A 23,442-nucleotide genomic window follows, 5' to 3' on the forward strand; every position below is an offset into this window, starting at 1 on the left:
AGAGTCTGCCTTTCCACTACCCAGGATATTGGTACAATCTCTCTATTAAAATAAAAATATTAACGATAATCTAGCCCTGAGAGTTGTTGTGGAGGAAAATGAGATGATGCATATAATGGGCTTGGCATAGTTCCTGGCACAGAGTAAGTGCTCACTAAGTGGTAGTCATGGTAACATTTGTCCCAGGTTCCTGCTCCTCTGTGACCTCATATATCTTCTGAGCCACAGCAGTCTGAGCGGCAGAGATTGGGGTAAGGAGGAGGAAGTGGTGGTGAGAAGATACACTTTGCATAAGTATTTACATGTTTTAAAAACTCTTTTTATTTCACAATGGAAAAAGTCTTTTGAAGCAAGCCTGTACAATCGAGGGACAATTTAAACATTTCAAATTGGAAAGTTACAAGGGAAATTGCAAAAGGAAACAGGAGGAGTCCAACCTTAATGGGTCTAAATCCCAGAGGCTCTGAGCCAAGCAGGCTCCAAATCATGCTCCTTAACTCCCACTTGTGCAGCGGGTGAATCCTTCCTCAGCCTCAGCAGTAACTGGAAAGTGGGAGAAGCAGAGATAATAGGGTGTTCAAGGACCCAAACTACACCAAGCCAAATATTCAAGTCTGGGCCCCCATATCTGTTTCTGAGGAAATTGTGAGCAGATGGAGTGAAACAAGTAAAACTTGTGTTGGTGAAAAATGAGCCTGTCTCTAGTGTGGACAAAGTCCCAAAGTAAAGCTCAACAAAAGCAGTCACTGTGACTCCCATTGCTTTTGTCAGTCCCTGTGATTTTAGCTGCTGTATCCTGCATCCAGGGGGCTGTGGGTAAGTGCTGACATCCTAGGATGGCAAACTAGGCTGAAGGGGACGGGCACAGATGATAGGGGAGACTTAGCTCATTGCTGAGTGAGTAAGACTATGAGGGTTGTTGGAGGGCTGGCCTTGTGGATTTGATAGCTGCATCCGAAGAGAGTTTGAGAGGGTGGGTACGGGGAGGGGAGGGTTTAGTGAGGGGACCAGTTACAGGGGGAGGGCGCATAAGTGTCATAAGAGTGATGATTACCATTATGTGACTCTCTCCCCGGGCAATGGGATAGTATGACTACTGTCAGTGCATAACCCCCTCCTCCAAAATCAGGACATTCCCTTGCTGCTTTTCACCATATCCCCTTCCTCAGTCTACAGAAAGCTCCCAAAGGCCAGGCAGAATCATTGCCCCAGTTGCCCACAAGCACACAAAGAAGACCCCTTGCCCGTTTCCCCACACATCATTTGCTATTTATGAATATGCAGTTATGAAAGTATGAAGTCATCATTTCCAATTATGTTATTTTAATTTGTAGCAGTGATAAAGGGGAAGATCTTCCATTACCCCAATGCCCTCTCCCTTCTAATTGATTATTATCCTTTATCCCTGTATTCTTGACCTAATATCTATAGGGCAGAAGTGTTCTCCCCCCCCCCCCCTTCCTTTTCCTCCCCATGGTCAAGGCTACGTGTGGATTCCTTATATCTCCTCCTTCAGCCTCCTGGCTGAAGTCACTGCAGATTTCCTCACCCCTCCGAACAGATAGCTCAGTGCCATTAGCTTTGTAGTTTCATCTTTGAAAGATCTAATCTTTGTATTCCCCTCTCTACTTTCCTTAACTTTTTAATAACAGAGACATGTCAGAACAGAAATTGCTTCTGGTCTGGAACAGGCTGTGCTCTCGATGGCACATATATTACTGAGGTGGGGGTGACTTCACTTTGCCTTGACACAAACCCAATCAGGATATGAGAACTCTGAAGATCTAAGTCTTTATCTGGGGCTTCACAGTTGGTAGGGAAGGGGGAATGTTATTAACGTATGTGTATATCCTTGCAGTTCCCACCAAAGAGAGAGAGGGAGAGAGAGAGAAATCCCTGACATTTATCTCTTAAACAAGACATGTGAGGAGCCAAATGCCATTTGACAGGACAAATATTTACTGTGCCTGCAAACAGCCCCAAACATCAGTGCAGGGAACGTGAAGACTGAGCCAAGGCTGATCAAAGTTCGACGGAGATGCCAGGTCCCAAGAGCTGGGGATTAAGGGCATCATTTAACACCGAACCACGGACAAGATTTGTCTCGTTGGGTCCCTATTCAAACCGGGCATTTTATTTTCATTTCCTCGGTCCTCCACGGGCTCGTGTTCTTCAGGGCGAGGGACTGCGAGCCCTTTTCATTCCCCTAAACTCTGAGCTCTTGGCCGATCTTTCACACAGCAGTCAGCGGGGTTACAGGGTTGCGGAGTTCTTGTGAAGATTTGCTCGTTCTCCTGCAGAAAGAAAATTGGACTCCTGAAGACCCACAGGACCATCACTGCTAATAGCAAGCAGTGAGACGAGAGGCCCGTCGAGAAACCACGGCCGGAAAAAGCACACGGAGACATTTTTTTGCAGCAGCGTCAGCAAAGCAGCCTCATGGGGGAGGGCTGGGGGGAATTTCCACTAACAAGCTTGACAGTTCTCCTGTAACTTGTAGAAGTCCTGCTTACTTCAGCAGCATTATTTTTCAGACAGAAGTGTCTGATTAACAGCCTCCTAGAGCAATGGTGTTTAATTGACACCTGCCACAAAGCCAGCTGAGAAGTTTATCTTCTTCTGCCTTTCACACGAGATCCTTTAAGTTCCCTGGCCACCGGGGGCCACTTGGGAACAACTCTCTTCGTCCGTCTGGGCCCTGGTGTCCCCGTAGCCCTTCTCTCCCGGGGAAGCAGCATCTAGAGGCTTCTATTTGCTCGGCTGCCCCTGGTCTGGTTATACTGAGGACGCTGTTTAACCTCTCACGCTTCAGTTTTCGCAGCTATCTAAAATGTTGGGGAGGAATTAAATGAGAAAATGTGGCTAAAGCTCTTATGTGGCCTGCGATTTGCGTGGCAAGCATTCATTAAGCGTTAGCTCTCATTATTATCATCTTGACGAGTGCCGGGCAGAGGAGTTATCTGCCTTGGTCAGGATAAAAGGAGCTGGACACAGGCTTTCAGTTCTACAAGATGAAAAGAGCTCTGGACGTGGAGGGTGATGACAGTTGCACAACATTATGAATGTATTTGATACCACAGACCCACATGCTTCCAAAGGGGCATATATGTGTATTTTACCACAACAAAAAATTGCAAAAAATAAAAGTAAATAAAAAGGATTAAAACAAAGGAGCTGAGTATGGCAGATAGAACAATCGTTCCCCCCCAAAAATGTCCTCGTCCTCATCCCTAGGACCTGTGAAAGTTACCTTACATAACCACAGGGGCTTTGCAGATGTGATTAATTTAAGAACCTGGGGAAGAGGAAATCATTCCGGATCACCCAGGTGAATCCAGTCACAAGGGTCCTCGTATAAGAGAGAGGCAGGAGGTTCAGAGTCAGAGAAGGATGTGAAGACAAAAGCAGAGGATGGAAGATACTACCCTGCTAGCTTTGAGGATGAAGGAAGGTGGTCAGGAGCCAAGGAACACAGGAAGCCTCTAGAAGATGGAAAATACAGCCACCAGAAGGAACGGAGAGCCCTGCGGCATCTTGATCTTAGACCAGAGAACTTCTGACCTCCAGACCTGTGAATGATAAATCTGTGGTATTTTCAGCCACTGAGTTTGTGGTCATTTGCTCCAGCAGACCTACCATCAAATGCCCTGGGTGGTGGCGGAGACCCGTGGGCCCGATCTGGAGTGGGGGGAGAGGAACCTCCACAGGAGCAGCCCTGGGACACAGACCCCATCCTGGCAGCACACGCCTCATGGGGGCCTCCGCCTGTGGGCAAGTGCACCTCCTTTTCATCCTTGGAAAGCCGTGGTAATCAGACAAGGCATACCTCAAGGCCAGAGTATGTTGGGGTGTGGGGGGCATCTCAAAGAGGAGGAACGTGAGTGAAAAAATGTAAAGTCCTTTGGCAGACCAGGCCTGATGTCTCCTCAGAAAACCTCAGAGGAAGGGCCTGACGGGAAGGCATGGCTCAGAGTTTCCATATCCTGCTTAGGAACTTCTGCAACAAAGCAGAGACTGCTTTCACACACGGCTCACTGGGTCTCGCCCTTCTATAGCCTCAACGAGGTATTCATTTGCCCATAAGCCAGTCTTTAAGAATACTTGTTGAATGAATAAAACAAATGAATGAATAAATAGACAAGTTAAGGAACCCAAATGTTATCACAAAATACCCCCATTTTTCTTAGCCTGGAAAGGCAGGGGTGAGGGGGGCAGGGCTGGCAGGGAGATGGATATTGGGAAAAGCTCCCTTTTCTCTAATCTCCCTGGGAGACTGAGCATGCCCCCTCGTCCTCCCCGCGGTCAGACCCACTGGCCGGTGTCCTTGCGCCCAGGACAGAAGGCGTGTGGAGCCGTGTTGCTGCTCCTGTAGTTGGTATGCAAGCCAACACTCCTAGCACATTCCAAATCTGAGGGGGTGGATGCTAATAACCCATAATCAATGTTGCATTTGCCAACGGCCAAAAGAAAAATGAACCTTTAATTGAGCGAGATTTGGCATCAATCAATGATGTGACTTTAGTCAGGCAAAACCGACAGATTACTGAGTCGGACATCCAACTGTGAGAATTGTTCTCTACTGGGGCGAAGAATGCAAAATGTGGATAAACGACATCTCTTACCCAGCCCAGGACCATAACTCACTGTGAAAAAAGAAAAAAAAAATCCCCTGCATTTGTTTTTAAATCTTCTGGAGTTTCTTTTTAAGTCATGTTCTAGCAGAGCTTAACTCACTTTGTAACTCCAAGCCCCTTCAGAGAAGTGTTGTTTAATTATGTGCTGATGACGGTTTCTAAGACAGCTGGTTGTAATTAAATTAGCAGATCCCTAGCCCGAGAGCCCAAGCAGGAGGAGCCTGAGGTGACTGTTGCAGCCTGGAGAGTCCCAGCAGGATGACCGTGATGTGGCAGCACAGGCTTTGGACCTTCTTGAGTCCTGACAGACAGAGCTACTGACCCAACAAAACCAAGAAACCTGGCCGTGGACCACATTGGCCAGCAAAGGAGGTGGTGGGGTATTCCCATGAACCCCACATGCAAACAGGCTGGGGATAAACCACCACAAACAGCAAGCCCTGGGTGCTCTCGGCACCTGAGAGAAAGCAGAGGGAAGCTACAGGGCATCTACAGACATAGCACAGGAGAAAACCAAAATAGCTAAAAGGTGGAAGCCTGTTAAGACCAGTGGCCCATCCTGGCAGGGGCTTTGGCCAATCCAGTCAGGGAGTGGGAGGGGTGTGCAGTCAGCTTGGAACTGAACTTTCCAAACTGATGGGCCAGGACAAGCCCCCAAATCGGGGGAGAAACCACTGAGGGGAATCAAAGCCGAGCAGGATGGGTGCTTTAGACTGACAGCCGGCCCACAAAAGCAGGTGAAAGTCCAGCTGCAGACACCTGTGCTTACCACCCTCTGTGCCACCTGCCCAGGAGACTGGGATGGCTCTCTGTTGCTCTGGGATCGTTGCTTCGTTGACCTATCTGGACACAGTTCTGTGGTTCAACCCTTGTCACTCTTTCAGACACAGTTTTGTATTCATTCTCCAGCTTCATACATAATTTCAATCGATTAGACCTAGTTCTGCCTTCCAGAGCTATAAGGAAGCCGCCTCTGTCTTCCACATGACAGGTTTCAAATATGACAGGGCCCTCTAAAAGCATCTCTATTTCAGGCTGAGCATCCCCAGTTTCTTCAAAAGCTCCTTCTGGAATGTGGCTTCCAGAATCCTCAGTCCTGGCCTCCTGCCTCTGGGCTTGTTGCAGTTCAGTCCTGATACAGTAGAAAAATGTCAGTCTGAACCAGAGAGCTTGTATTTAAGTTCTGGAACCTCTACCTCCTGGCTAGCCTATAACCCTCTCTGGGTCTCAGTTTTCTCATCTGCAGTATGGGGATGACTGTGAACTATAGATTTGTATGGAGGCTCTGTGAGATAACATATGTAGCCACTTTGAGAATGCTAGAACGTGGACGAAGTACCCATAATTGTTTGGGCATTATGTCTCAAAGTTGTAACCCCAACTTGCATTTTTAGAAAGATCATTCCAGAAATGATCTATCAAGAAGAGGATGGAACTGGGGCTTTCCTCTCCCTTATTCTAGTCTCTGGGCTTTTCTTAATGCCATTTCAATCACACAAACTCTTCAGGCCTTTCATACTGTGGGTCCTCACTGAGCCAGAAGTAAGCAGAGTAAAAGCCACTTCAACGACAGGAGGTATAATCGTCTTTACAAAGTCATGGTAATATTATATAGCACCTGGATGCAGAGAGCTTCTGCCCACCCCATACAAAGGACCTCCAATCCTGAATTAGATCAGTCTGTCATTCTTTCCCCCAACTTGATCCTAAGGACTATTTTTTCTGAGGGAGGGATACAGAAACTTAGCAACTTCATGTTTAAAAATATTATAGTCCTGGGGATCCTGGGTGACTCAGTCGGTTAAGCATTTGACTTCGGCTCAGGTCATGATTTCATGGTTCGTGAGTTTGAGGCCTGCATAGGGGTCTGTGCTGACAGCTCAGAGCCTGAAGCCTTCTTTGGATGCTGTGTCTCCTTCTTTCTCTGCCCTCCCCTTCTCATGCTCTGTCTCTGTCTCTCAAAAATAAATAAATGTTTAAAATTTTTTAATTAAAATATTAAATATTATTAATTAAATTAAAATATTATAGTTCTATCCTCTTGCACAGTTGGTAGGAATGCAAACTGGTGTAGCCACTCTGGAAAACAGTTTGGAGTTTCCTCAAAAAATTAAAAATAGAATTACCCTATGACCCAGAAATGGCACTACTAGGAATTTATCCAAAGGATACAGGAGTGCTGATTCATAGGGTCACATGTACCCCAATGTTTATAGCAGCACTATCAACAATAGCCAAATTATGGAAAGAACCCAAATGTCCATTGACTGATGAATGGGCCAAGAAGACATGGTATATATATGATGGAATACTACTCAGCAATGAGAAAGAATGAAATCTTGCCATTTGCAACAACATGGATGGAACAGGACGGTATTATGCCAAGTGAAATAAGTCAGTCAGAGAAAGACAGATATTGTATGTTTTCACTCATGTGTAATTTAAGAAACTTAACAGAAGACGATGGGGGAAGGGAAGGAGAAAAAACTCATTTCAAACAGAGAGAGAGACAAACCATAAGAGACTCTTAAATGCAGAAAACAAACTGAGGGTTGATGGGGGGTGGGAGGGAGGGGAAAATGGGTGATGGGCATTGAGGAGAGCACTTGTTGGAATGAACACTGGGTGTTGCATGTAAGTGATGAATCATGGGAATCTCCAGAAGCCAAGAGCACACTGTATACTCTGTATGTTAGCTAACTTGACAATAAATTATCTTAAAAAAACAAGACAAACACACGATAGTCCTATGTGTCCAGTCTTCATTTTCCTCCCTATTCTTCAATCAATCTGCAAGCCAAGAACTAATCCAAACTTTAATCTTCTCATTTTGGCTTATTCTATCTCCTCTGGATAGCAAACTTCATATACTCACTGCAGGATACATACATCCTTCTGCTTGACCTAGATTTGGCTCTCCAGTTTCACAGAGTATCCCCTTACAATATGCCAAGGTTTGTTAAATGGGTCTACCACGTGACCAATAGGTTCTTTTTTTTTTTTTTCTTTCTGTTCCTCAAAATGTACTCTGATCTGTCACACTGGTCTTTTTTGTTCATGTTAATTTCAGGTGTACAACGTGACTTCTTATTTGTATATATTGGGAAAGGATCACCACACAATAAGTCTAGTTACCATCCATCACTACACAGTTACAATTTTTTTCTTGTGATGAGAACTTTCAAGCTCTACTTTCTTAGCAGCTTTCAAATATGCGATGCAATATTATTGACTATAGTTACCATGCTCGACATCTCCTTGACTTATTTTGTAACTGGAAGTTTGTACATCTTGATGCCCTTCACCCGTATCTCCCACCCCCACCTCACTCCCCTCTGGCAACCACCAATCTGCTCTCTCTAAGTTTTGTTTTGCTTGTTTGTTTGTTTTGTTTCTTAGATTCCATATATAAGTGAAATCGCACGCCATTTGTTTCTCTCTGTCTGAATTATTTCACTTAGCATAATACCCCATAGGTTCGTAATTGTTTTCTTAATTACTGCTCTAAAATTCAGCCATCTTTAAGAGTCGGCAATAAAGTTTTAGAAAATGCATGTGATTAGCTGTTTTAATGAAAGGATACTTTAAAAAATAAGAGGCAAAGCATGTTATTCACTTAGTTAAATAAATAGAACCTCCTGGGAGCCTGGCTGGTTGGCTCATGAGGCCAGAATTGAAGAGCCAATGCCCATGTGGGGTCCAGTTACCTTGAATTGCCAACTAAGAACACAGGAAGAAGTAAAAAGCCACATGAGGGTAGTGTTGAAAATTTAAATATTCACATTCTATTGGGGTCATTTATCCTGTCACATACAGGAAATATACATAAGTGTTCAAATCCGTACCCTTTACCATACACATATACTCTCTCTCCCACGCACATATGTTCAGATATGTGATTACCCTTATACCCAACAAGAACACTAAACTCCCACGCATTCTTGGTAAAAGGGTGACAGCAACTTATTGGTGTATAATCCATCCAATCACAACGAGGCAAGGAAGAGAATCTCATCTCACAAGACTTCAAAGAGAAAAGAATTTGGTAACACTGAGCTCTTGGTTAACAGTCTCACTGGTGAAAGTCCCCAGGTGATGTTGATAGAACATCTAACAAACCACTGTCAGAATTCGAGCAGCTCAGCAGATCAGACACCCTCATGTGACATTCACATTTTTGTGGCCAGATCCAGGACTTAGCTGGATGTATCTTAGTACAGAATATGTTTGAGAAATGTCCCAGACAAGATGGATGGATTTTCACTGTCTCAGGCCCTCCCCCTCCATGGCCCCCCACTGGTACTTTGTAATTTAAGATTTCAGAGAACTACCTTTAAGTTGTTTGACCTGTAGCTCTATCTCCCAGTAAGATTGCAAACTCTGTGAGTACAAAAACCAGGCCTTCAGATTCCTTTCTGTCTCTCCCAACTCAGCTCTTAGTCCTATGCCTTTCATAAAGCAAACACCCAAAAAACATTGCCTGACCAAATGGCCTAATGTGGCCTTGGAGATATCAATATCATGCCGGTCCTAAACTGTGTGGCACTACATGAAAAGAACTGTTAAGAGGGGCTGGGCCTTGGTTACTCTGCTATAAAACCATCTCTTCCTGAATTTACTGCAGACTTTATGATTTATTTGTCCTTTGATGTATTTTTGCCTTGGCTGTATGTTTTTTAATCATGCCATTAGGATTTTGTTACACATTCAAGGTAGTGAGTTGAAGAGATAAACCCTTTCTAAATTGCTAACATTCCAAAGACTCATGAATTTGAGGCCAAAAGGCACTTCTATGCCAGAAAAGGTCAAGTGTGGCTGCTCAACCAAGAAGCGGAGCAGGGCAAGCCACTTGCCCCCAATCAGACACAGCCCCACTGTGTGAAGTGCAGAGAAGACTGTTTTTGATCTGTGGTAGCCTGCAACCTGGCCTGAGGTCTGAGTCTTGGTATTTTTTCCCTATTTTCCAAGTGCGTGCTTATTTAAATTTCATAATTATCTGGCTATAAACTCCTAGGGATTTCAAAGAAGAAAACAACAGGTCAGCTTGAAGTTAAAGAAGATAAATGAAAACAGGCCAGGAGAATCAGAGCCAGTTCCTGCCAAAGACTCAGCTAGCCTTGTGTCATGGGGGCACCAGCCTGATTGCATGACGTAACTGTCTCCATACTGAAATTGGGCACATCTGGAAATGATCACTTCACAGTTTGCTTGGCCCCTTCCCTATGACCAGACCTCACTGGCTTGCTTTATATAAACCACAAACTCACACATTTCTGGCCAAAGGGGATTATTTACTTGGCTTAGCACATCCCTGACCATGACATCATTTGCAGCTAGCTGGTCACCAAACATACAAAAAGAACATGATACAGGGGGAGACACGCTCATCACCCACAGTCACTAACCCTTTGTGTGCCTTTGGCCAAATACAGTATGGTGACAGCTTTACCCCAAGTCCCTCTTAAGGCTGGCTAGCAGGTCCCCAGTGGTTCACATCGGACTGTCTCTAAACAGTTAACAGATAGTAGCCACTGGTCAAGTTGACCAGGACTTGGCTTCAAAGATCCCGAGTCTAGAGCCTGATATAAGAATGTGAGTGATGCTTCTGCTTTCCCTCCCATCATGTTCAGGGAGTTTGGAAGGTCACTTTCCTCCTGGTCACAGTGCCAACCATCCCCTTCAGGAAGACTGAGTGCAATGGGCTCCTGGCGCACCCCCTGCCAGACAGATTTGTTCAAAATGTGAGAAAACAAATCAGCGAAAGCAATCTAAGCAAATAATCAAAACCAAAAGGACATACATCTTCTGCAGCTGACTGGATGTTTTGTAGGCCCAACTCCAGGTCCTCTCCTCCACCAAAGCCAGGCCCTGGGTCTATGCCCAGCTGCGTCCTTGCTGGGGAATGGCCATATCCCAAACTACTTCTGCCATAAGAGGCACTGCTTCTCTCTACTCTAAACCACTTTCTTATGAAAGCAAGGAAATCAAGGGGTATTATTTATACCCAATCCAATTAGTATGATTATCCAAACACCACTGAGTAGGCAAGACCAAGACAGAAAAAAGTACAGCCCCTTTGTCACTGTTACTTTGGCAATTGGAGGAAAGAACACTGGTGTCATTCCAAGCCACGGGCTGTGTAGCTGCTCTAGTGGGTAGAGCACAAGTGAAAGGCCTTCAGATGAGGTTCCACCTATTCATAATTGGACTTGATTGTGGTTCTGGCTCAGGAATGTTTTGCTTAGCACAGGGATGGGCATCTGACTTTTCAGGGCTTGGGAGATAGTCTTAGCCAAGACAGTGACATAGTTTCTGTGATTTTCCTTTGGGAAAGGAAATGGAGTGGAGGGACATTCCAGAGAGGAATCATTTGGCTGCATAGAAACCATTCATGCCGAGGCTGACTCGGTTAAGCGTCCAACTTCGGCTCAGGTCATGATCTCACAGTTTGTGAGTTCAAGCCCAGCATCAGGCTCTGTGCTGAAGGCTCAGAGCCTGGAGCCTGCTTCAGATTCTATGTCTCCCTTCCCGGCTTACATTCTGTCTCTTTCTTTCTCTCTCTCAAAAATAAACATTAAAAAAAAATTTTAAAGAAACAATTCATGCAAATTTAAAAGGAATTTTATTCAAAAAGTTCAGATTAAGTGGAATCCAAAGAGAAGGTGACCAGCTAGACTCTGGAACCAGGTCCTTTCTGAGGCCCTCTGCAAGACTGCCTAGACCTTCACCCTAGTGCCTGTGCATTGACACCATTCCGCTTCCTGATCCCTCCCTCTTCATTTTTCAAGACAGGGGATTTGATTGGTTTCTGGACAATCTTCTGAGTCCACCACCAATGGGGTGGAAGGGAGAATACACAGCAGAAGAACTACCTCTAAGAAGGAAGCATGGAGGCAGGAGAGAACGGATAAGCAGGTCTGCTACAGAAGCCCCTCCTATTTCACCCCTTAGTAATGGGGAAAGGTTCTTATTTGCATGACATCAATGTGAATCAGAAGCACAGACCTGGGGCAAGGGAATCCCTCCCAACCTGGTCATCAAAGCAGACCGAAGGGAGACCAGGTGCTGTCAGGTCAGTACATAGAACATTTGGGAATACTGGAATGGGGACTAGAGAGAAAGGGCAAGAAGACATGCACATTGAAGATTAATTAAATGTTTTGAGGGAGCAGATGCCCTTGCCCTCCCTCAGACCCTATCCTAATCGTGTTCCCGCCCACAGGAATGGTTAATTGGTAGGAGGTCAGTGCATTTACATAGACTCACTCCAATTTATCTGGGAGGCAGGAAGGGCAAGGCAGGAGTGGCTGGTTGACATACTAGTATACAATCATCTGGAAATCTAATTTGTGGAACCGGTAGCCATCTGTTCTATGGGTAATGTGCCAAGGTACCTGCCAACAACAGAACAAGCTTTCTGCTGTTGGGTAACTAATTGCATCTATGGGACCAACACAGCATGAGACTCAACTCGTGGAACGTGTCCTCCACCAAATTACGATTTCTGCTTGGGTTTTTCTGAGTCAGTAAGCATAGTACAAAGACTGATACAACTGCAGGTGGATGAAGAGGCTGGGGTAGCCCGGCACTCCCAGAAGGTGGTAGGTCAGCAGGTATGAGGGGCAAGCACATTCCCAGAGCTGTGCAGGAGACTGTGGTTCTGCTGCAGCCATTCTCCTCCCCCCGACCCGACCCCCACCCGAGGAAACAGAGCTGGGAAGGAAGATCCAAGAAGAGCTTATAAGTTGATATCAGTGGTTTCCTTTTATACCTTCTGAATTTTTTTCATTTTTTAAGTCACCTTGTTTGAGACCTAGAGAGAGTGGAATGTGCAGAAGGTATAAAATCAACATCTTCACCCTGTCACCACAAATGACATGGCGGCTCCTCCTCCGTAATAAACTCCTCATGGGAAAAGATCTCTTATTCTTCCATAACAACCAGCATGCTGGGGGAAAAAGCCGATAGCAGGTGGATTCTCCACCCTCTTCTGTACCCTCTAACCCCAAGATCCCTGTCTACCCATAGGCAAGGGGTTTCCATAGCACCTGAGCAGACTTGATCATAGGATTTTGTAATGTTTAATAAATTATTGTGGGACACATGGATGGATGGATGGATGGGTGATTTGATACCTATTTTGCCTAAAGGGACTTACCCCCAAAGTCCAAATGACAGCACATTTTTCATTGCATTTTTTGGGTTTTTTTGTTTTGTTTTGTTTTGTTTTGTTTTGTTTTGTTTTAAGAATATATCAGCAACAAAAGTGTAGCAAGAACACTGGGTATTATACAGGACTCTCAGTATCAGCTACTTCTGACATTCCAATGGGACCAGGTACAGATGTCTCCTCATACACCTGTCACCTGGGTTCTTTCTAACCTCTCATTAAATCCATATCATGCTGGATTGGCTCCCAGCTTTAGTGAAAAGAACCACTTCCTGTTTTCCTGACAGACCAGTACCTAGCACACTGCCCATATGTGGTGGATACTTAGTGCAGCCAAGAGGAAAAAACAAGGGATTTAACCAGCAGGAGGGAGTATGCTTAGCACTAAAGGAGCTAAGCTCCTAACAAGCAGCATGAATCAAAGGCACTTCTGGCTCTCTGGTCCCCTGGGGGTCTGTGAAGGGCTGTTGCATCAAAGTTGCTCCCCAACAGGCAGCTTGGTCATTAGGCTGGGCCTATTGTGAAAGGTAAATAAAGAATATTCAAGAAGACTGAATTGGCTTTCCAGAGACATTGCCATTATCCTTGGAAACAGAGGTTTCTAGTGGTATAGGTAATCACACAAAACTAAATATTATACCTAACAATCACGAAATGGATTCTATGAGACTTTTTGAGATTTGTTTTTAATTAAAGAAGAAATGATTATAGACTCCCTTTCTGATTGTATTTTGCTTGGACAATAGGAAAATTAAGTCTATGCCCTGGACACACATGAGCTGGGTGGCAAATGGCAGTGGAAGGAATGTGGACCTAGGAGTCACTATTCACTGTGATGAGAGAGGTGACATCTGCCCAGGGTTGTCATGATCAACTGGCTCTCCAGTAAAAGCCCTGATCTATAGTGTTTGCCACTTTTAGTGGTGTAAATACTCACACCGTGGCTGATTCCAAGACACCAACCTGTCACTGAACACAGAGTTGGGAAGAGAACCAGCCCCAATACACCACTGCATCCACCAGAGTAAGCTTAATTCTGGTGTCAGAAACCAGAAGACCCACCAGCTTTGGTGGGGTTGGAATCTTACATTTTTGTAAATCTGTCACCCTAATTACATTCAAAGAAATTAATTCCTTTTGATAAGAATTGGTATATCAAAGAATGATGTCAAGGAACAACTAAAGGGTAATTGTATGATTTAGTCCACTATCTTGAAAAAAATACTTGTCAATAAATTTCTCAAATTAGCATAGCTTTGATTTCTTTTTTTTTTTTTAAGTTTATTTACTTTGAGAGGCAGGGAGGGACACAGAGAGAGAGAGAATCCCAAGCAGGCTCTGCGCTGTCAACACAGAGCCAGACGCGGGGGTCCATCTCACGAACCATGATATCACAAACTGAGCCAAAATCAAGCGTCAGAAGTTTGACTGAGCCACCCAGAAGCCCCAGCTCGATTGATTTATAAAGGCTTTCAATAACATTTGATATGAGCAGAAATTACAGTGCTGGAAAATTGCACTAAAATGATCTGTCATTAACAGAATTCTAGTATCTGCTCTAGATTTATCTTAACTTTGAACCTTGGGTGATTTTAAGAATAAGAATTTTTTCAGGATCTCTTCGTTTATATTCTATTCTCAACTTTATTGACAAAGCTTTACAGAAAAAAAAACCATACCTTATTTTATAGGTATCTTTGAGAGTATCTGATAGCATTTGTTTTGTACAAAGGAGGAAGGTAAAGACGTAGTTTCCTCTTCAGGCGAAGTTGGGTACAAATGTAATTCTGAACAGCAAGGCAGAATTGTTTTCTTTATAGTCTATATATTTGATCTGTAAAAGTCTCTTCCAAGTCTAGAACTCTATGAGTCTCCATTTCTATTTGAAGGCCTAAGAAATGTCTTCTTGACATGCTTCTAGCTGAAAGAATTTTCTTTGAAAACTCTATCCTTCAGTGGTGACCATTTCCTCTGTCAGGTTCTATTGGGTGCCACGGCCACAAAGCTCGAAATACATAAACTGGCCCCACATGGGTCTTCTTCCTGGGAATGCCCACAAGATCTTCCCTTCTCCAACCAGACAGTCACCATCAGAGGTCACAAGAGGTGGTAAGAGAAATAGAAATGGACTAACCCTGTTTTTCTACATCAGGAAATTGAGGTTAGTCCCTTGTGGCTAACTTCCAGGGACAAAGTAGAAGCTGGTGATGTGGAGCGAATCTCCAGGGCTAATGCCCAAATAGCTAATTTCCCCCACCTATAGCTGTAAGAACTGTAAGACTTCCTGGGACAGGTGTGCCTAGGAAATTGCTCACTTCCGTAATTCAACAGCGGAGCCCTGTTGCCCCGCCCCCAGTCTGTCTGCTGTCTCTTCACTCATCACTGTCCACCCCCAACTCCTGGCAAAAGTCAGATGCCCAACTCCTTAAATTGGGTGCCCCTTCTACTTCCATACACCCACCTTTTTTAGGTTCTGGGAAAGGAAACCACTTTAGATCTTTGTTCAAAATTCATATATTTCAAATGTATTTTTATGTGGTCAAATTCTACTTTAAGCTGGCATTTATTTAACTCGTTTTTCTAACAGACTAAAGTCTGCTTCAAAAAGCAGAGTTAGCTGATTCTCATCTAGTGATGGTTGCTAGGAAACCATTCTATGGCAAATTGGAATCACACAGACTCTGACTTCCCCATCTTGAGAACTCCTATAGAATTAATGTAGGCACAACTCATTCAATGATGAATCAGCACTATCCAGTGATATCTTTTCTCTCTTTCTGTTAAAGTGTTATTTAAATAATTAACTTTCATCTATAGTTTCTGTCTTAGCTTCCCATTTATTCTTTAAAGTCTCAGTGAAGAAGTCCTTTTGCATGAATGGTGTTATATTCCCACCCCCAGATGCCTCAACACCAGAGCTTAACCCATAAGAACTGATTGTATTTGAAGGGAGGTGGTCACACGGGAGAAATGCCTTCAGATTGGAAAACGAACAGTCTGACGTAGGTTCCACTGATAATTAAAAGCGTCCTCAAAGCTATTTTCTTTCTTTGGCTTGTATTTCCATTTTCTGCTTTTAAATTTGAGGCCACACAAGGAAAACTTGCTGGAATATTCAAGAAGTGGTTATGGGAACCGGGGCAATTTCTTTGTAGAACAATTTGGCACTAGCTGTTCAAGCTGAAGATTTATATATGCTATGCCCCAAAGTCCATTGCTAGAGATATAAAATCCTCACACGGCAGGAGAAATTGACCAAAAAAGTTCACTTTGACATTGTCCATAATAGTTAACAGCAACATAAATGTCCATCAAAAAAAGAATAGATAAAGTTGGAGCCCCTATAGCACACAATTGCTACTCTACAAGTGACACTATCCTACCATTCTCTACTACACAACAATGTAGCACACTGTGCATGCTATCGAATAGTTAAATGAGCCAGAACTACAGGTGTCAACATGGTAAATCAAATCTATTTGCAGCAAAATGCACACCACTCAATACCATTTATATAAGGTTTAAAATATGGCAGACCAACTTGTGTATGAATACATTATATAGTAAAAACTATACAAATGTTTATGGGAATAAAAACCACTAAATTCAGTACAGTGGCTATCTTTGGGGAAGGGGGAAAAAGATGGGCCAGGGAGGGCTATACAATTTTTCTATCCTGGTTTATTTATGGGAACACGTGTTTGAAGAAAGTAAAGCAAAATGTGAAGTGGACAAAGCTGAGTGATAAGAGCATGGATCTTCCATAGAAATACGTGTGTCAGGAGCGTCTCGGTGGCTCAGTCAGTTAAGCGTCCAGCTCTTGATTTCAGCTCAGGTCATGATCTCACTGTTCATGAGATCAAGGCCCATGCTCGGCTCTTCTGCACTCCCTCTCTCTCTTCTCTCTTTCTCTCTCTCTCAAAATAAATAAAATAAACTTAAAAAAAAATACTGTACCAAACATTTAAAAAAAAGTATATAGGGTCGTCATATCATCTATCCTCCATACCTTTTTTATGTCTGATACATTGCATTTTCTTCCCAGAAATTTGTTTTAGTGTGACTAAAGACCTAAGATTCCTTTGCTAGGGCAGGTCACCACTGCCCAAAGTTGGCATAGGAGAAAGCACTGAGGCATGTTCAGCTCAGGGAATGTAGGTCCTCCTAAGTTAGATGGGTCCATTCAAAGTTTGATCTACATATTAGGAAATTCACACAAACTAGGTCTTTTAAATACTGACAACAAAACAAACAAAGGTCAGACAATGAGGCATGATTTCTTTAAATATAGTAAATAATAAATGTTTGTTTGTTTGTTTGTTTGTTTGTTTGTTTTGAAGAATACTGATTTTAAAAAGCACTGCATCACTTTGGCAGCTAACCATGCCTGGAGCAAATGGCTCTGAGGCTGTAACAAGCGTGAAAATCACCTAGGGTGCCTGTTAAAATGCAGGTTCCCAGTTCCTTCCCCTCGCCCCAATCCCTTCATCCGCCTCCCTGCCCCCATGCCAAGTGCTAATCGGTATACTAAGGTTGGGACCCTGTCATTTCCACTTCTAGTAATCACACCAGCTAATTCTGATGCAGCTGGTCAGTGAACAGGATGACCACAGAGTAAAGGAGGATTCTCCCAGGCGGCCTGTCCCATCCCAGAAGCAAAGAACATTAGTGATTCTGATTAGAACACATTGCAAGCATTGCAGGTGTCACAGTAACATTAGCAAATAAGCAACTGCATGAAAATCCAAATCTATAAAATTACCACATATAACACACTATTCAGCATTCATTCATTCACCAGATACTTATTGAATGTTATATGCATAGTACTTTTTTCCCTTAATTGTACTCTATGTTAATTTCTTGGCACATAAACATATGTAAAATTTTACATAAATGCATAAATATGGTCTGCTGATTCATCATCTTGGCTTTCTCCCCCCCCCCCCCCCCACCCCCTTGGAAAGTTGAACTGATGTGCCAGGAATTTGTTTTAATGTAGTCTTTTTCTTTATTTAACCACCCCTCCCACTTTCTTCTTCCTCCCATCCATGTTAGCTGCCCTTTGCTCAGATAATCCACGTTAACAACCTATTACGTACCCTCCCATATACTTATTTTATGCTCATATGATCTTACCCAGACATATATGCCCATACGGCCAAACATAGCATATTGACGTGCACAGATGACTCAACACAGTAAAAGACAGAGTCTCTCTCTGCAGGAGCTTACCATCCTTTGGGGGACACAATGCATATATATGAAAATATCAACACAAGGCAAAGGAAGAAAATTTACATAAGTGGTACAGTACTATAGTTATATAGTGAAAATATATATAGAAAGGATGTATCATCTTATGTGTTATAGCCTTACAAAAGGCAGAAAATAGATACTGTAAGAGGTCACTCTCATTGCCTCCATGTCTTGCTTGGACCACCAGGATCAGAATTCGCTTAAAACCTGGATTCTGTGTGTGCAAGAGATGCATTCTCCCAGGTTGACAAGGAAAAGCATCCCACCCTCAGAGGACAGAGCTGAGGGGAGAGTCCCTCACCAAGTGGAGCTCCCAGACCCCAGGAGCATCTTGGGTCTGAAGTAAGGTGAAGGTCAGGAAAGCAAAGGCACTGTGTTTAACTTAGCAAATGCCACAGTGATATTTGCAGGCACAATCATGCAAATGTTATTTGCTGTGAGAAATGCATTTCCAAAACAGATGCTTCCCACCATCTATCCACTTGGCTGCCTTGAAATGAAGCAATTCCTTTCTCAGCCTCCCAGGAGGGTGCTAGTATGTCGGGGGCCTGGGATTGAGACTTGGCAGCCAACGTAAAGGAAGAGTAAAATCCTCCTCTTGGCTGGCAAAGTGGGCTTCTGCCTTGGGCATGGTAGAGCTTGAATTTGCAGGCTTTGAAGGGCACAAGTCAATCCCCAGCTTCCAGGTTTGCCCTGTGTCCTGACCGAGAAGGGAAGTGAGGCTTTGAGCAGAAACTGACTGCCTTAACGAACCCAGAATTAGAGCTTAACAAGAGCAGTGAGGGACCAAAAAGACTAGTAAGTAAATGATACAGAGATCAACAAACCAGCAAAACTCTGATCAGCAAGCAGCTCCAATCAGTAAGGTAAAAGTAGAAGGCTTTCTAGTCGACACGTCTCAGTTCTCCTTGTGTTCTGGGCAGCTTCATTTTCCTTGGGTGGCTTTATTTTTGCAAATCCTCGTGGCAGAACAGGAATGTTGGGTCATAGAGGGCTCCCCAGTCCTTAGCTGGTCCAGGTATCAAATGGAAAAATGAAGAAGTCTGCTAGGCAAAGAAACCTATACCATGACTTTCACCACTTCCAAGGTTAGCCCCATAGCCACTCAATGGGGATAATAAAAAATTCACTCACATCCTCTGAGAAATAGCTGTTGGAACCCTATCAAGTAAGGTGATAGCATTTAAAAGCTACTGCACTTGGGATTGAATACCTAGATCGTAGCACAGTGAAAAGAAAATGAGACATCAGTAAGGCACATGTTCCGGATCCACCACCTGCCCCCTGGGTGTCTCCAGGTGTGCCCCTTCACCTCACAGAGTCTTTGTTTCTTGTCTGTAGGATGAGGATATGAAGATCTTCCCCCTTACCTCCCCTGACTGATGTGAAGATCATCCATGGTGATGACCACTAAAACATTTTGAAATAGTAAATGTCATAAAATGATAAGGCCTTTATGGCACTGCATCAAATCTTCTGCTATCAGAGATGTGCAAGGAGCCTACAATGAGGCCTCAGGGGAGATGGATAACACAGGAGCATTTAGTGAAGACACCAAGGCAGCACCTAATTATCTGCTAAAGGGGGTGGAAAACAAAGGGCCACAGCCATTCAGAGAAGCAAGTAGTAACTGGCCTACAAGATAGCTTTAGGGGCACCTGGGTGGCTCAGTAGGCTAAGCATCCAACTCTTGATTTTGGCTCAGGTCATGATCTCACAGTTCATGAGTTCAAGCCCTGCATCCAGCTCGGCACTGAAAGCATGGAACCTGCTTGGGATTCTCTCTCTCTGCCCCTCCCCTCCTCTCTCTCTCTCTCTCGAAAAATAAATAAAAAACTTTTAAAAAAGATACATTTTTAGAGAGAGGTTGGGAGTGAGGTCAGTCCTTAAGAATTTAAACAATTGGACAGTAAACCCAAGTGAACATGAAACATCCAGATGGCTTTACCAATGAGTAGAAAAAAATCATCTGCACCCCTAAGTTGGGGGGGAGTGTCTATGAAGCTGGACTCAAGTTCTCCCCCAACCAAAGGGCCTCTAAGTGTCCTCTGCTGATCCTCAGCCCCCACCTCTCTTTGAGGTGAGAGATAATGAACCACAAAGAGTCCTTCAACCCTTCATGCCCTCATACTTCCTTCATCAGGTTTTTCCTACAAAGAGCCAATGATGTGAAAGATGTTCTACAATTAAGAAAAAAATCAAGCAGTAATTCAGCCACCTCCAAGCTACTATGTAACAGTGCAGTGTGTAAATGACAGGTGCATATGAGTATCTTTTCTCTACTTATTATTTGTTCAATATTCAATATATAGATGGCTGCCAAACAACTTTTCACATTAGCATAAGATAACCAGTGTTAGCACACCAAAGTATGATATAATTCTAGCCAAAAGGCAAAGCAACTTGACATTTCCATTAGCATATACATTATTATCTGTGCAAATGTACAATTTCCAAGAGACTTTCTGCAATACTGAAAAATTGCAAATATCTCTGATGTGATCTTGGAAGTCCAGATCTCTAGGTCAGTAATCACTTTTCTAGAAGGTAATTTATAATATCAATCTGTCAACAACAGAAAGGTTCAAAAACTACCTCAACTACCCTTACGCATGATGCAAGCATGATGCTCAGAAGTGTCATGAAGATTACCTGAAGAGAAATCTGCATCAGTGATGTTCATTTGGGTCCCATTATTATTTCCTGAGTGCTTCAGAACCCAGACCCCTGTGGCAGGCGGCCAGGAAAGTTTCTTCTCAGGAGGTCTCAGCGGTGAACGCTCAGCGGCTTGGAGCTCTTCATTATGAAGTAGCCCGGGACGTGTGCTCCTCCGCTGTTGGGAACTGTTCCATCTCCCCTCCTAGCCATCACCCCTGACACCCTCCTTCCTCCCATGCTCTCTAGCCAGGCATCTCAATTATCTCTCCAACCCAGCCCTTGGCAGGAGTATATGCTGAGCTTCCTCCAGGCCAAGAAGTAAACTAGATGGATTGGACCATGTCTAGTCCACTCACTCATTGAGATGACTTTGCTCAGGACCACACAGCTCTGTGGGAGCTCAGCTGGATCTGGCATTCAGTTTTCCTTCTTCCCGATCCACTTCTTTTTCCATTTCTTCTTTGGAAGGCAGGGATTTTAATGCCTTGGTATAAAGTAAAATGAAACTTAGAAATTCTATCATGGTTTTCTTGGGGCGCCTGGGTGGCTCAGTCGGTTAAGCGTCTGGCTTCGGCTTAGGTCATGATCTCACAGTTATTGGATTTGAACCTCACATCGGGTTCTGTGCTGACAGCTCAGAGCTTGGAGCCTGTTTCAGATTCTGTGTTTCCCTCTCTCTCTCTGCTCCTCCCCCCATTCACACTCTCTCCCTCTCTCTCTCAAAAATAAACATAAAAAAAAAAAAAAGAAATTCTATCATGGTTTTCTTAAAGCAATGTGGTGTTTTTTGTTTTGTTTTTGTTTTTGTTTTTTTAAGTAATCTCTACACCCAACATGGAGCTTGAACTCACAACCCCTAGATCAAGAGTCACATGCTTCACCACCGACTGAGCCAGCCAGGTGCTCCTTAAAGCAGTGTTGCAATGACAAGTTTGGGGTCCTAAAGGAGAATATTGGAAAATAAAAAGTGGAGTATATTGGAATATTTCTGATAAAGATGAGAGAAGTCGATGCTCTGAATTCCAAGAACCAGTACCAATAAACCAGGCAAGAAGATCCCTAGAGAAGAGAAGAGTTATTCACTGGTAGAAAGATCTCTTGAGCAATGCTCTTTTTTTTTTAATTTTTTTTTTAACGTTTATTTATTTTTGAGACAGAGAGAGAGCATGAACAGGGGAGGGGCAGAGAGAGAGGGAGACACAGAATCGGAAGCAGGCTCCAGGCTCTAAGCCATCAGCCCAGAGCCCAATGCGGGGCTCAAACTCATGGACCGCGAGATCGTGACCCGAGCTGAAGTCCGACGCTTAACCGACTGAGCCACCCAGGCGCCCCTTGAGCAATGTTCTTATAGGCTGGGGGGGCGGGGTCTCCTGAGCAGTCTGTCCACCAGGAAGGATTATCATACAAATGGTTGGTATGGGTCATCTTGCACACTAGCATCTGCATGCTGGTGTCCTGAGTCGTCTTTGAGATCAGTAGAAATTCTTTCCCTCCAGCTCAATCCCCCTAAATAACTGATTGCAGACATTTAATCCATAGTATCAAGACTCAGCCCAAAGGTAGGACTAAAGCAGCCTCTCAGGGGCTGTCCATGGGTCCCCTTATCCTCACTGGGCCATTTTTAGCACCAAGGACCCCACGGGAAGGCAGTAGAGGGCAGCGGATAAGGGCATGGGCTCTGGTGTCAGAGCCTGGGACTGCTGTGTGACTGGGGCAAGTGCTTCAGCCTCTCTTAGTCTGTGTCCTCATCTACAAAGTGTTGGCGGTGATAATAATAATAAGACCTACTTCAGAGGGTCATTGTAAGGATTAAATGGTGCTTAGCACAGCAGCTGGCACATTGTAAGTACTCCATAAATGCTAGCTGTTGCTATTAATACCCAGCAGGCGTCCACTGTGTTGGTTTGGCAAGGACACTGCCCTGTGCTTTGCAGGACTCAAAGGCAGTTTTCCCCTCTTATTGTTCCCTCAGCACTCTGACCAGAGACTCCAGAGCCCCTGTGATGTCATTCTATTAGACTCTACAAGACAGGATCAGAGGACATCCTGCCTGCGTGGTTGTCTTAAGCCCACGCCACCAGCCTGGGGGCTTGCCTATCTCTCTGGGGGGCTAGGAGCTCAAACTTCAATCGCCTATAAATGGCAACAGATCAGGAAGCAAAACCAGTGCACCCCATGTCACTGTGGTTCTTCCAAGAGAAGGAAACCCTTTGATGGCCAAGGGGGAGCCCTTGATTCTAACCTCTGTTGTGGCCAAATCCCAGGGTGGTGGAGCCTCATCTGCTTAATGCAGTGGAGACAGAAGATCTAACTGGAGAGAAAGTGTCAGTGAGGACTGACCTGGCCTCTCAGACCCCTTCCTTCACCTCTCCAAGAGGGAATTCAGACTGGAAAACATTGATTTAGTATCCACAACGCTGGTTTAATAAAGGCTCTTGGAGACAACTGGGGTGGCCGTGACTCTAAAGCCCTCTTGAGCATTGTTTCAAGTTGTTTTCTTTTCCGGAAGCTTCCAGAGCTGTCAAGCAATTATTTCTTTGCAAAATCCGGGAAAAGCTGAAGAGATAGACTTCCTAGGAAAACAGGACTCATTCTGTGGAAAAGCAAGAATGAGATGAACAAAGAGCATGAAGATTACAATTGGAAAGGAGCTTATAGATGATTTGTATTTTACAAATGATGAGGAAACCAAGACTTGGAAAGATGAGGTGCGTTTCCTCA

General features: G+C 44.1%; 2 long non-coding RNA genes across 2 annotated transcripts; one reads left to right on the forward strand and one right to left on the reverse strand.

The window, feature by feature from the left end:
- Positions 1-238: 238 nt before the first annotated feature.
- LOC147579895 (uncharacterized) lies at positions 239-2,861 on the forward strand. Its single transcript, XR_015251839.1, has 2 exons — positions 239-816; positions 1,859-2,861. It is a non-coding gene; the product is annotated as an uncharacterized LOC147579895 (long non-coding RNA).
- LOC147579896 (uncharacterized) lies at positions 298-10,578 on the reverse strand. The gene is made up of 2 exons (XR_015251838.1): positions 10,435-10,578; positions 298-2,294 (listed from the first exon to the last, which is right to left on the reverse strand). It is a non-coding gene; the product is annotated as an uncharacterized LOC147579896 (long non-coding RNA).
- Positions 10,579-23,442: the final 12,864 nt, after the last annotated feature.

This window comes from Puma concolor, chromosome B3 (assembly GCF_028749965.1).
Source record: "Puma concolor isolate L17-30 chromosome B3, mPumCon1.1.hap2, whole genome shotgun sequence".
In the NCBI taxonomy this organism is placed as follows: Eukaryota; Metazoa; Chordata; class Mammalia; order Carnivora; family Felidae; genus Puma; species Puma concolor.